At 41.9% G+C, this 12,240-nt stretch overlaps 1 protein-coding gene across 1 annotated transcript in view; it reads left to right on the plus strand.

Moving 5' to 3' along the window:
- STAU1 (staufen double-stranded RNA binding protein 1) overlaps positions 1-12,240 on the plus strand; it is an 89,065-nt gene that overhangs the window by 16,508 nt on the left and 60,317 nt on the right. The gene's annotated exons all lie outside the window — the stretch shown is intronic.

Below are 12,240 nucleotides of genomic sequence, written 5' to 3' on the forward strand. Positions count from 1 at the left end.
AACATAGAATTACCGTGTGACTTAGCAATTCCACTCCCACGTATATACCCAAAAGAACTGAAAACAGGTACTCAAAAAAAATCCTTGTACACAAATATTCATAACAGAATTATTCACAGTAGCCAAAGGTGAAAACAACCCAAACATCCACAAACAGATGAATGAATAAACAAATTGTGTTATATCCGTACAACGGAAATTTGGCTGTAAAAAAGAATGAAGGTCTACCTATACATGCTATAAGGTAGATGAGCCTTCAAAACTTTACGCTAAGTGGAAGATGTCAGGCATTAAAGGTCACAAATTTTATGATTCCATTTATATGAAATATCCAGAATAGGTAAATCCATAGAAACAGAATGCAGATTGGGGGTTGCCAGAGATTTGGGGGAGGGGAGAATGGGGAGTAACTGCTTAATGGGTACAAGGTTTCCTTTAGGAGTGGTGAAAATGTTTTGGAACTAGTTAGAGATGGTGGTTGCTCAACGTTGTGAATGTACTAAATGCCACTGAATTGTTCGCTATAAGATGGTTAATTGTATGTTATATGAACTTCACCTCAATTTAAAAAAAATTAAGGGGAAGAGTTGTAATATTAGGAATGATAGAAAAGTCACTTATCAAGGTAGAAGCAAATTTTTTTTTTTTTTTTGCGGTACGCGGGCCTCTCACTGTTGTGGCCTCTCCCGTGGCGGAGCACAGGCTCCGGACGCGCAGGCTCAGCGGCCATGGCTCACGGGCCCAGCCGCTCCGCGGCACGTGGGATCCTCCCGGACCGGGGCACAAACCCGCGTCCCCTACATCGGCAGGCAGACTCTCAACCACCGCGCCACCAGGGAAGCCCAAGCAAAATTTTTAACTGAAAAAAGCAGTACATGATTGTTTGTATGTTCTCACTACAGCAGTAATTCAAACACAGCGCAAAGTGTAAGCACCAAATTTGTTTTCTGCTATATAAATACAAGTCTATGGACTTCCCTTGTGGTCCAGTGGCCAAGACTCAGCACTCCCAATGCAGGAGGCCTGGGTTCGATCCCTAGTCAGAGAACTAGATCCCACATGCCGCAACTAAAGATCATGCATGCTGCAACAAAGATCCCACGTGCCACAACGAAGATCCCGTGTGCTGCAACTAAGAGCCTGCACAGCCAAATAAAAATAAATAAATAAGTAAGTAAAAATAAATACAAGTCTATGTTAGGAAAACAGTTGTGTGCTTTTTGACAGCTCTAGAGTTTGAAAACCCAGTGATGTAGAATTTTTCCCCACCACCATCAAGAAGAAGAAAGAGAAGGAGGGGGAGAGGAGGGGGAGGAAAAGAAAGAGAGACAGAGAGAGAAATACAGGGAAGAAATAAGAGAAAATTTGGTTTCCCATCTAAGTGTAAAGTTCTAAGGAACAGATTTCCAACCCCCCATTCCCTCTGCCAGTATGAGATAGAAAACCTCTGTGTTCTGAAGGACAATGATCTCTAACCTAGAATTCTATACCCAGCCAAATTACCCATGAAATGAGAGGATAGAATGATGATATTTCCAAATATGTAATCTCTCAAAATTTTCTCTTTCTCAGAAAGAGAATGGAGCATGAGGGAGAAAGCCATGAAAAAGGAACTTGTGGAATCCAGGAAACAGGAGTTCCAGCCCAGGAAAAAGGCAAAAGGAAGGGCTAGCGCTGCAGCTTCCAGCAGGTCTAGAGAGGAATCAGTCCGAATCAGAGCAGGAGAACAGAGAGGTATGGGGTAATGTCTCCAAGACAAAAAATGAAGAAAGAAAGAAAGAGAGAAAGAGAAGAAAGAAGGAAGGAAGGATGAAAGGAAGGAAGGAAAGAAATAGGTTACCTATTTCTGATGTGTTTGAATTTATTGAGAGATTTCTATTCCTGTCAGAGACTTTGTGGGTCGACTGGTGATAAACACATAGAAAATGAAGTGTAGCCAATTTGTTGAACAGATGGGGCCTATGGGGTGTAGGCAGAAAAGAAGTTTATTCTTGGATGTAAAGTTTATTCTTTGCATGTCAAATTGTCTCTGGGAAGCCAGTTCTTCCCTCATACTCTTGGATGAAGTCTAGGGCAAATCTCACTCTCAGGTAATAAAACTCTCTCCATCACTTAAAACCCCCAGACAGTCTCAGTTCAGTAATTAAAATGTCCACTCTTAGGCATTAAGCAGAATCACATGAAATTGCCATTTTTGTGAGCATAGATGGTTGAATATTAACAATTTCATTTGATTTCACTCTAACGAGTCAAAAATTCCAAATTTATTTAAAATTAAACCATCTCCCCTTCTGCCACTTTGGACTGGTCACCTGAGGTGAGAAGAAGAGGCCTGGGGGGCTTCTCTGTTTCCCCACCCAGGCCTTGCACCACCCTCCTCCACTCAGGAGTCAGCCTCTGTGGAGGTGGGGTGGGCACTCTCTGACCGTGGCAGGTGTTTCCAATGGACTCTACCTCTCTCAGGGTACTTTTGGCATCTGTGATGCTCAGAGATACTCCTCCACCTCTCAGCCCCCGCTCTGCACTCCTCTGGATGGGTCAGGCCTCTGTCAACCTGAAGATCCCTTGATTTGATGACTGCTTACAATTCCACCTTTAGCCCCCAAGCATGCAGTCTCTTTTGACGGGGTCACCTCACACCATGGGGGAAACCTCTTAGACAAGATGCAAGCTGGTGTTTCCCCAGCACAGCCCAATCTGGTCCTCAGGACACTGTCCTGCACCCTTGAACACCACCACCCCTTCCCTCTGCCGCTATCAAAGCAGCTAACCAGCCACAGTGCCTTTCATTTATACCTCTCAGGTGTGAGTCAGACACCACTTACTGTGTCACCTGAGCTTCCAGAGACACTTCAAGCTCTTCAAGAGGTCTGATGGAAGTGTCTTTCTTTAGGCTCGAAGAAAAAGCATCGTTCTCTTCCCCTTCCCATAAATTGGGCAAACTTACTGTCATCTCATCAGCAGCTCTCTCTCCAAACATTTTCTTTATGGTCTCTGGAAGTTTTAAACTTAGCCCTTTTATGCTCTTGAATGGGTAAGGGACCAAAGATAACAAAATCAGTTTTTGTGTTTTTATTTTAGTAGATTTAATTTACTTCATTTTTTAGAGCAGTTTTAGGTTCACAGCAGAATTGAGCAGAAGGTACAGAGGTTTTCTGTACATCCTCTTACCCCACAGATGCACAGCCTCCTCCAGTGTGGTACATTTGTTACAATCATGAACCTACACAGACACATTATTAACACCCAAAGTCCATAGTTTACTAGGGTTCACTCTTGGTGTTTTATATTCTGTAGGTTTGGAAAAATATATAATGGCATGTATCCACCATTATAGTGTCACGTAGAATAGTTTCACTGCCTTAAAAATCCTCTGTGCTCTGCCTATTCATCCCTCCCTCTCCCGCAAACCCCTGGCAACCATTGATCCTCTTCTAACCATCTCCATAGTTTTGCCTTTTCCAGAATGTCATAGAGTTGGAATCACACAGTATGTAGCCTTTTAAGATTGGCTTTTTTCACTTAGTAATATGCATTTAAGTTTCCTTCATGTCTTTTCATGGACTGATACCTCATTTCTTATTAGTGTGGAATTATATTCTATTGTCTGAATGTACCACAATTTATCCGTTCACCTGCTGGAGGACATCTTGATTGCTCACATGCTTTGGCAATTATAAATAAAGCTGCTATAACCAGTTTTTAATCACCACTTTTACAAGTCCCACCTGGGTGGACTTACTTTGGAATGGGGAAGCATCACTTGAAACTGAGATGGAAATAGTTCTCTATTACATCCTGTTACACAAGAAAATGAAAAACCAAGGCAATTAATAACTTTAGGCAAGTAAATTTATGTAAGAAATGAAATTTAACCATACTACTCTACATACTCAGTGGTGAATACTACTTGTACAATCTTAATAATGTAAATATTGATTGAATCAAGAATTGTGGTACAAACACATTGGAAGGATAGGAGAAGGGGAAATTTGTGTGTTGGAGTGAGTGGGAACAGGACTAAGAGAACAAAATTCTCATATACCATAGTAAGCAAGCAACAGAAGAAATCTAAATGGAAGAATCAAGGATTATCTGTTCAGGCATGTCGTTTAGAAACATGAAGGGAGATACCAGAGAGCTGAAAGTGTTCAAAGTGAGTGGGTGGGGATGTTGTTTCATGATAAGCTTCTTAAAGCTATTTGACTCTTTAAACTATGAACACATTACTTTGATTAAGCAATTTAATTTAAAAAACTGTAATAAAACATAGAAATTATCTAGAGACTAGGTAATATTTCAATATAACAAGAGCACTTGTACTCTTCTTTTTTTTAACATCTTTATTGGAGTATAATTGCTTTACAATGGTGTGTTAGTTTCTGCTGTATAACAAAGTGAATCAGCTATACATATATCCCCATATCTCCTCCCTCTTGTGTCTGCCTCCCACCCTCCCTATCCCACCCCTCTAGGTGGACACAAAGCACCAAGCTGATCTCCCTAGCACTTAGTCTCTTAACGACAAATGATTTGCATGAAGCCAAAAGTTATTTTGCGTGACCAAAATCTTTCTAATGTTACAGGGAAAATGACCCCTTTAGCTTTCTGCTTCTAGTATAATATGAAAATACACCCTCCTATTTCCAGATAACCTTGAGATAAGCAGTGGATTCTCCTACGAGATCAATATTTAAAAATTATATCGTGAGGGATTTGTTTTTCCCACTGGGTTACTTAGTATTAAATGTGAGAAATAACCAGGTCAGCTAAGCCAAGAGGGGCTACCTTGTCGATCTATAACTAACCCATGATCACTAATTCTCACCTCACTTATCCTGGAGCCCTTAACATCCCAATGATGAAACCCTATCAAGATTTTTTAGGACAATGGGTGAGAGAAAAAGACCAAGAGAGAAAAACAGAGATATGTTCTTCATGTAACCTCCACGAGGACAGGGGCCTGTCTTGTTCGTTTTATATATTTATTTATTTATTTGTTTGTTATTTTTTTGTTTGTTTGTTTGTTTGTTTGTTATTTTTTAAAACTTTTTGGCTGCGCCGCGGAGCATGCAGGATCTTAGTTCCCCGACCAGAGATCGAACCGGTGCCCCTTGCAGTGGAAGCGCGGAGTCTTAACCACTGGACCGCCAGGGAAATCCCCTTCTTGTTCATTTTAGTATTCTCGGTGTCTGGCACATAGTTAATGCTCAGTAAGTATGTAAGAATCTATTGAATAAATAAATCAATGAGTGATCCTAATTCCCCACTTTTCTCAAAGTCTATGTGCATTGGAATAAAGTTATGTTATATTTACAGTTCATAGATCTGTAAAAATCAACAGGTAAGATAGCCCTTAGATAAGGATACCCCATTGGATGTTTTGTGAAACAGCCAATTACAAATACTGGAAATGTAAAATCTACCAAGTGCGTGAGGAGATACGCAAAAATGTTGACCATAGTATTATTTATAATAACAAGAAATGGCACTAACCTAAATGTCCATCAATAGAAGCCTGGGTAAGTACAAGATGGTCTACTCATTTGATGGCATACTCTATAGCAATGAAAATGAACAAGCTAGAGCTACACATGCACATATAGAGGAACCACACAAAAATGTAACGTTGAGGGAAAAAAGCAAGTCATAGAAGAATTCAAATACTAGTATGCCATTTATATAAAGTTTTAAAATATACAAAACAATATTGTTTTAAGAAGCCTTCATTTGCAGTGTAAGTATAAAAATGCATGGAAATAAGAAATACTAAATGTTAAATGAATGAATGAATATGCTTTTTAGAATTACCAGCCCCCAAATGAAGATGTTTTCTTTAAAAAAAAAAAGCATTTTATTTACTTTTAATAGGTGATTATATATGCACATTCAAAAGAATACTAAAAGGTATTTTCAGTATTTTTTCCACCTCATCCCTAGCTACTCAGTCCTTGTCTCCAGAGGTAAATACTCTTATCACTTTTTTTTTTGTCACACCATGCGGCATGTGGGATCTTAGCTCCCCAAGCAGGGATCGAACCCATGCCCCCTTGCATTGGAAGCATGGAGTCTTAACCACTGGACCACCAGGGAAGTCCCCTGTTATCACTTTTTTAATGTCTCATTCCAGACCTCTGGAATCCAGAGGTGGTCTCTTCATTAATAAACATATATGTGTTCTGCACCTACCACAAAACTTCTGGCTGTTTTTTCTTGATCAGTATGGCTAAAGATTTATCAATTTTATTGATATCTGCTTTTACCTTTATCATTTCTTTCCTTCTGCTTGCTTTGGGTTTAATTTGATCTTCTTCTTTTTTTTTAATACATTTATTTATTTATTTTTGGCTGTGTTGGAGCTTTGTTGCTGCGTGCGGGCTTTCTCTAGTTGCGGCGCGAGGGCTTCTCATTGCAGTGGCTTCTCTTGTGGAGCACGGACTCTAAGCGCGCGGACTTCAGTAGTTGTGACACGCGGGCTCTAGAGCGCAGGCTCAGTAGTTGTGGCACACGGGCATAGTTGCTCCAAGGCATGTGGGATCTTCCCGGACCAGGGCTTGAACCCATGTCCCCTGCGTTGGCAGGCAGGTTGTTAACCATTGCGCCTCCAGGGAAGCCCTTAACAACTTTTATTTATAAAGTGCAGCAGCATTAATCATCTTTATCATGTTGTATATTACATCCCTAGTAGTTCCTTATAATTAACTGGAAGTTTATACATATTGACTATCTTCATCTAATTCCCCTCCCCCCATTTCTTAGGTCCTTTTAATGTGTTATGAAATTTGCCTTTTCCATAATTGAGGTGCAATTCTTTTTCCAGTTTGTCATTTATCTTTTTACTTCACATGATTATTTTTTGTATTTTCATTGATCTTTTCCCCTAAGCCTCCTGAATTTTGTGTTATAGTTAAAAGGGTATTCTCAAAAAAAAAAAAAAAAGGATATTCTCCACTTCAGGGTTGTAAAAGAATTCTCCCAGGGATTTTCCTGGTACTTTTATGGTTTCCTTCTTTCCAGTTAAATCTTTGATCCTTTCGGCATTTTTCCAGGTATAAGATATAAAGTATGGATGTAACTCTGTTTTTCACTTGCAGAGGCTGCATAGTTGTCCCAAGCCTCTTACTGAATGAAATCCATCTTATCTTAGCCAATTTGAAATACCACCTTTGTTGAATATTAAATGTCTACATGTATTTGAGTCTATCTGGGAATTTTTCTTCTCTTCCACTGATTTGTGGAACTAATTAGGTACTAGTACCTAATAGTCGTAATTATAAGGCTTTATAATATGTTCACTACATGGTCAGGCGTTTTCAGAAATGTTTTCTTGTTAATTTTTCCAGAAGAATTTTAGACATGGCTCATCTAGTTCCAAAACAAAATCCTATTTGTGTTTTTCTTGGGCTGTCATTAAATGTCTAGATTAAATCTCATCAACTGTCTGATATCTTAGTGATATGGAGTCTTTCTAGCCAAGAACATAGCTTATATTTCTGTTTGTTCCAGTTTTTCTGTATCCTTCTGCGGAATCAAATTTTTTCTTCACATAGATTGTGAATCTTTATTGTAAAGTTTATTCCTAGGAATTTTAAAAGATTTCTTTGGAAATGGAGGCTTCCATTATATCTTCTGTTGTATCCCTAAGATTTCTGAAATAGCCCTAGGAGATAACACTATCTTAAATAATCCCGAGAATTACCTAGACTAGCAAGTAGTTCTCAACCTGTTTCCCCTTGCAACACATACTATAGGTGACCTTGACATAGGCCAATCAATCCTACAGGTGTTCCTTGTTTTTTAGAGACTCCAACAGAGAAAGAGGCTGTGGTTCTTCAGCAGCTGATGGAAATTTATGTGTACCAGACATGCATTGAGGGTCAGGGACACCATGGTGACCAAGACAGCCTGAGTCCCTGCCCTCATGAAAGTTGATCACATAGTTCTAGCCAAACAGAGCAAACTCAGCAAATAATTGAATAATTATAAGGGTGCAAAGTTCTGCTAAGGGGCTATGAGATTGGAGCAGAGATAATGGTCAGGTGTTAACATCCATTAACATCCACACACAAGGCTTCAATTACCTCCCAAATGCTACTCACACATACATTGTGTCTCCAGTCCTGAATTTCCTCTAAACTCCATTTCCAATTCCCCATCAGGAGGCAGAGTCTAATTCTCCTACCCTGATCTGGACTGGCTTGTGTTTTGCTTGTAGCCAATTAACTACAGTGGTAGTGTGAGATACGAGTCTAATTTCTTCCTTATGCTTGTGAATATTCAGTTTCCCACTAATTTACTGAAGAGAGGATCCTTTTCTCATTGCATATGCCTCTGGCACTTTTGTCAAAGATCATTGATTGTAAATATGTAGGTTTATTTCTTTCCATTGTTCTGTATGTCTGTTATGATGTGGCTCTATGTTACGTCCAAGGCTAGGTCACATGAGGTAGTGCACCTCTGCCTTGCTGTATGGGACACACACTCTTGAAGCCTTCAGCTGCCATGTAAACAATTTGACAGCCCTGAGGCTGCCATACTGTGAGGAAGCTCAAAGTAGCCCATTCAGAGACCACATGGATAGGCCCTAAGGCTTCCGGAAGAGAGAGAGGCCCAGCTAGCACCCAGGCACTCTGTCCCCCAGTGGTCCACTCCACAGTAGAGACCCCCAAGTTACAAGAACCTAGCCAAGCTCTTTCCAAATTCCAGACCCACAGATCTACTAGAGATAATACAATAATTGCTGTTCTTCCAAACTACTAAATTTTGGAGCAGCTTGTTTTGTAGTATAGTAACTGGGACCTGGGCCACGTGTCCTACCACAGGGTTTTGCACATGCTTTCCCTCCTACTTGGAACACTTGCACTGCTTTTGCCTAGTTACCACCAACGTGTCTCTTCAGACCTTTGCTAAAGCTACAGTGCTTCTGGATGCTCCATCCTTAAACCCTGAAACCAGGGTTTCATAACATCAGGTACCTTTACTTCCTATACTTATCACAGTTGTATTTGGAGATTCTTTCACTGTCTTTCTGACAGGTCTTCAGCTCCATAGACCAGCATTCAGTCCATGCAGTTACACAGTAAGCCAGGCATTGCAAACTCAAATATCAACAGGTACAGGAAAGTAACATAAATGAGAGATGCGGGCAGGGTGGGGACTGTGGTAAAATATAAGTACCCATCTTTAGGGCAGAGCTGCCACTCAGCAGGCTCTGTGAAGCCTAATCTGCCTCATTTTTTTAAATTTTATTTTATTTTATTTTTTTTGGCTGCGTTGGGTCTTCGTTGCTGCGTGCGGGCTTTCTCTAGTTGCGGCGCAAGGGCTTCTCATTGCAGTGGCTTCCCTTGTTGTGGAGCACGGGCTCTAGGCACGTGGGCTTCAGTAGTTGTAGCATGCGGGCTCAGTAGTTGTGGCTCACGTGCTTAGTTGCTCGACGGCATGTGGGATCTTCCCGGACCAGGGCTGGAACCTGTGTCTCCTGCATTAGCAGGCGGATTCTTAACCACTGCATCACCAGGGAAGTCCCTGCCTCATTTTTAAGGAGATGACACAAACCCAGATTATTATGTGTATGTTAAAGTGATAGCAACTAATTAAAAGTAAAAACCCAGAAGAAAGAAAAGGAGAGAAAAGAAAAACAACCACCAGCTGAAGATTTAATACTCCTTGTTTTCCGAGAACGCTGAACTCTTACTTTGTGTAACCAAGAAATTGTATTTAACTGAGGCATAGGTTAGCCGTGGGCTGGCTGTGGTTCAGGGGTGGGTCACTTGGATTTGTTTTTCTCTATTTGTACCTAGAGACTGTCAGTCAAAATCTATTCCAAGGGCCAGAATGCTTCTTGACTCTTGCTTAATAATAAAATAATAATTGTTTTTTAGGAATTATTTATTTTTCTTTAGGAAGCAGGTGGAAGTAAGATATTGTGACCATTAAGTTACACTAAATCCTGTGTGTTCCTTGCCAGAAGATAAATTATATATGTGTTTGTAATAAGGAATGGAACATGCAAAGCTCATAAAAATCCTGTGAGAAGTTGATTTTTATCTAAAGATTATGCTTCTTGTTAATGTGTCTGTTAAAAAAACAGAAAAAGAAATGAGCTATGAAGCCATGAGAAGGCATGGAGGCAGGAGTTCCCTGGCAGTCCAGTGGTTAGGACTCGGTGCTCTCACTGCCATGGCCTGGGTTCAATCCCTGGTTGATGAACTGAGATCCCACAAACTGTGCGTTGCGGCCAAAAAAAAAAGTAAAAGAAGAGAAAAGAAAAGACATGAAGGCCACATACATGCAATGCATATTACTAAGTGAAACAAGCCAATCTGCATGATTCCAACTATATGACATTCTGGGAAAGGCAAAACTGCAGGACACAGTTCAAAGATCAGCGGTTACCAGGGAATGGGAGAGGGAGGGGAAGGCAGTGCTCTGAGAACAAGTGATTCCCTAGGATGACGGGTGATCAGTCACTAACAAGAGCAGGTAGGGAATTCCCTGGAGGTCCAGTGGTGAGGACTCCATGCTTCCACTGCAGGGGGCACAGGTTCAATCCCTGGTCGGTGAACTATGATCCTGCGTGCTGCGAGGAGCAGCCAAAAACAAAAAACAAAAAAACCAAGAGCATGTAGTAGCCTTGGTTGCTCAGAGCAGCACACTGAGGACTTCACTAAGGAGCGTCCTATCACTCTTTAGATGGGGAAGTTGAGACAGGGTGTCATCGAACTCTACTAATTCTCATGACCCCTGGATAAAACAGGAAATTGTTTTTCCCGTTTAACTAAGAGGAAAACTAAGGCCCAGCTGTGTTGAGGCCCAAGTCACAGGATAAAATCCAAAGACTGGCTTAGAGAAGGAAAAGAGAGATCTCCCCTCAATATATGGAAGGAGGGAAGAAAGTTGAGACTAGAAGTCATAGGCCCATCACTTGGGTGCCCAAGGGTGATAGTAAAATGGGTCAGAACACCCCCTTCTACCTTTAAACCTTTGAAGAGATTGTCTGATTGTGCAGGGACCTCAGCTTTGGGTTTAGGGAAACCCCTCTGTGTCTGCTCCTTCACCCCAGCGACCTATGGGATCCAGATTGCTTGGAAGATAGAAAGAAGAAAATTCACCTTTAGCAGAGGGCTGGACAATATCTGAATGTTGCTTAGTACTGTCTTAGACTGGCACTCAATGGACAGTGAAATTCCTTTGACTGTTTTTGGTGTCCTGAAATTCAGTCTCAATGTATTTTATAAGGAGCGAAGTAAGGAGGCCTGCCTGGTCCAGAGAAGGGAGTCCTCCAAGGCTGGGGCAAGGTCCCAAAGCACTGTTTGGAGTGGCCCCGTCAGCCACACATTTCATATCATGAACTTATGCAAATTATATAGCCTTGGCAAGGAAGATTGAGCAGGAGTTAAATTGAGAGATATTGAGAGATAGAGAAACTATTTTTAAATAGTGGGGAAGCAGTCCTAGAGCAAGAGAGAGCTTGCCTGGACATCTGCAGTCCCTTCACTCACTGTTCCCTGAACCTACCACAACGCGTGTATAATTCTTTGCTGAGTGTGATTCTAGAGGGTCAACATTCCCCACGCCCAAACCTCAACCTGTCATATAAGAGGGCTACAAAAAACTACTTAGTTTATCTAGAACTGGGTGAAAGAAATAGCAATCTGGCACTTCTTGCCTTTTAACTCACTATAAAAGTTACTGATTTTATTGTTTCACCCTCACTAGAACCTAAGTTCCATGAGGGCAGGGATTTTTGTCTGTTTGATCACCACTATGTTCTCAGCTCTGCGAGCAGTGCTTTGCAAGTAGTGGGCGTTTAATAAACACTTACGAAAGGAGCAATTGAGGGAAGGAGAGAAAGGAGTAACAAAGGCCGGAGAAGAGGAATAGGGAAAGGGAAAAAGGGAAGAACGAAGCGGAAGGAGAAAAGAAGGAAGCCCCAGCGTCCGCGTCTAGCGGGCAGCCTGCAACTCCCAGTAGAACTGCAACTCCCAGTAGAACTGCAACTCCCAGCAGGCCTCGGGGCCCAAAAGGCTGGCCTAGGAGGCTCAGGCGGGACCAACGAGGGTTAGCCCGGCTCCCGGCGTGCCTTTGCGAGCGCAGGCGTCGCCGCAGGGCCCGCCGGGACTTGTGGTCCGGGCCGCGGGTGGGGCTGGGCATGGAGGCGGGCGGGGGCCGGGGGCGGGCGCAGGCCCCTCCCCCGTCACTTCCTGCCGGGCTGCGGGCGCCCGAGCGGCTGTTCAGTGT

Source organism: Aethalodelphis obliquidens, unplaced genomic scaffold (genome assembly GCF_003676395.1).
Source record: "Aethalodelphis obliquidens isolate GAN/ISIS:26980383/991018 unplaced genomic scaffold, ASM367639v1 scaffold57, whole genome shotgun sequence".
Lineage (NCBI taxonomy): Eukaryota > Metazoa > Chordata > Mammalia > Artiodactyla > Delphinidae > Aethalodelphis > Aethalodelphis obliquidens.